The sequence below is a fragment of the Oratosquilla oratoria genome, chromosome 40 (assembly GCF_046742065.1).
Source record: "Oratosquilla oratoria isolate Oo_2021 chromosome 40, ASM4674206v1, whole genome shotgun sequence".
NCBI classification, from domain to species: Eukaryota; Metazoa; Arthropoda; class Malacostraca; order Stomatopoda; family Squillidae; genus Oratosquilla; species Oratosquilla oratoria.
Window position 1 is genome coordinate 28,733,106 of NC_134816.1, and position 2,500 is coordinate 28,735,605.

Here is a 2,500-nt window from a genome sequence, read left to right on the forward strand (position 1 = left end):
GCCAAAAAAAAAAAAAAAAAAAAAAAAAAAAAAATCCATTTCATCACTTAAGAAATCTGACGCTAGATGGCAGCAGTAAGAATGACATCATTTCCACGCGACTGAGAGTGAAAGGTAAAATAAATTTATTAAAATGTAATAAAGAATAAATCTGAGTTTCATCATTGAAAAAGGTACCATCTCTATATTTTTATATCTACAGTGATTTGTCTTGATTAGCATAGTAACGAGTGAAAGCTGGGAAGTCCAAGATTGTAAATATGTTGTATTGCATAAATGGCCAACCATTTTTAAAAAGTTCACGAACATTAATGAAACATTAAATCCCTGCATTGAATAAAAACAAAAATTCTCTGTGTATGATTTTAAGTGGAAAAAAAATTGTGTGCAAGGATTTTTTTTTTCCCACTGATGGAAGAGACGTTATATAAGTAATACATGTATTGATATACTGACCCATGGCTGTATTTTCACCAAAACTAAGGTTAAAAAGAAATATATCTTCAAATCTCGTTGTCGAAATTCATTTTATAACATGAATGTAAATTACACAGAATTTGTCCGACACACATTTTCGATGTACATTTGGGATCTTAAACTCGTACACACATTTTCTTCAACCAGACGGGAACACATTTACCTTTTTTGAACAGATAACGAATTAACTAGAAATAGCTGTAATAACCACACGAATCAATTTATCAAATCTAGATGATTCTTGTAATACAATCGACTAAAGTGCAAACGAACTTCAGACTCCAATTGTACAAAACGATTATAAACCAGGACAAAATTTTCTAGAGTGCATTCAACACTTCACATCATTGTATATCCTCCGACCCCAAATTCCTGAAATTAATTTCTGTAAGACTGAAGGGTGTTTTATAGACTAATTCTCGACTTCGTGTAAGGTGTGTATGACGCTTGTATACTGTAGCTGGCATTCAGGACTGAAACAAAGTAAACTTTACATTATCTCACGAGATTTTCATTTTCTATTCGTGTCCTTACTGCGTGGTCACCTGTCTATGACTGGGGACTGTACTAGCTATCCGTGTGCCTAGGGCAAAGGTGATGTCCGGCCTCAGCTAAGTGCTTCCTGGTGTAAAGGTCCACTTAATACACACACACACACACACACACACACACACACACACACACACACACACACACACACACACACAAACACTTATTGGTTAGCACCATGATTGGAACTATGATGTCGGAGATGACAGATACGATTCTTTCAGCTTTGTAGAAAGTTCTCTAAGCTGCCATAAGAAGGTCTGATTTACTCCCGTTTCATGAAATCAGGGTTTCGAGGACCGCAGATCTTTCTATATTTTTTATATAAATAAGAATAAACGAATAAATTATCAAACTGATAAATAAGTAAATAAATAAATAAATACATAAATAGATGAACAAATAAGCAAAAATTGAAAACAGATAAACAATGATTAAATAAGTAATAAATAACTTAACGAATAAACAAATACAACCAAAAAATGTAAAAGATTAATTAACACACACGCACACACACGCACACACCCACCCACCCACACACACACACACACACACACACACACACACAATTATATATATATATATATATATGTATATATATAATGAATAACCAATTAAAGGAACAAAATAAGTCAATAACCAACAAATAAGTTATATACAAACAAATAAGAAAGACGTTCTTGGGCGCAAATTGGGGCGCGAGATCTAATTCCTCTGGGGCGCTGCGTTGGCAACTTCAGGAAAAGGAGGTCCTTCGCATTGGCTTTTACGAAGTCGAAGAACGTGGATTGGGGGTAACGAAGAAACACCCCTACCCCACCCTCAGGTGCTGGGCTAGGTGTGTGGGTGTTGGGGGGGGGGGAGGTAGGTGACGTTCACACCCCCCACCCCCCACCCCATGGGGTCAATGTTGAAAGTTCTCTATTCGTAACACGGGTCTATAGTTTTTGTGTTCTTCCCTGTTTTCTTTTTGAATTGGAACCACGTTAACTATTTTCTAATATATGGGCGCTTTCCTTTCTTCTAGTACTATGAAGGCTGTTGTCCATGTAATAATATCAAAACTGTATGGGTTGCTTATATTCAAGCCAACGCTAAACGATTTTATTCAGCTGTGGGGAAGGTTAACGTAATGGAAATGATAAGTGTCCTCTAAGTTGTTCCTTTGGTATGATAACTCTCTTTTCCGAATTTATTCTGGTTAACGTCAATCTAATTTATCCAACTGAAGGGATTTTGTCGTAGTGGAGAGGCTGTTAAAAGAAATGCGATGGAAGTGGCCTTTTCTTTTAAATTAAAAAGTTACATCAAACTGCTCCGTACCGATGACTTTAACCTTATCATTCTGGTTGCCACCAGTTTATTTTATTCATTTTTTGTGGCACATCCTCTTGGTATCAATGGGATGATATTCCACTTTGGCGTTTCACATGATCTAATTATGGGTTCCGTAGAAGAAAGAAAAGTGCCTAGA

At 36.1% G+C, this 2,500-nt stretch overlaps 1 protein-coding gene across 1 annotated transcript in view; it reads left to right on the forward strand.

Moving 5' to 3' along the window:
• The window catches only part of LOC143020517 (uncharacterized), a 573,089-nt gene extending 572,117 nt beyond the window's left edge, over window positions 1-972 (forward strand). The window contains exon 19 of the mRNA XM_076176946.1: window positions 1-972. This exon is cut by the window's left edge and continues 394 nt beyond it. The gene's annotated coding sequence lies outside the window, so the exon portion shown is untranslated.
• The last annotated feature ends 1,528 nt before the right edge of the window (window positions 973-2,500 follow it).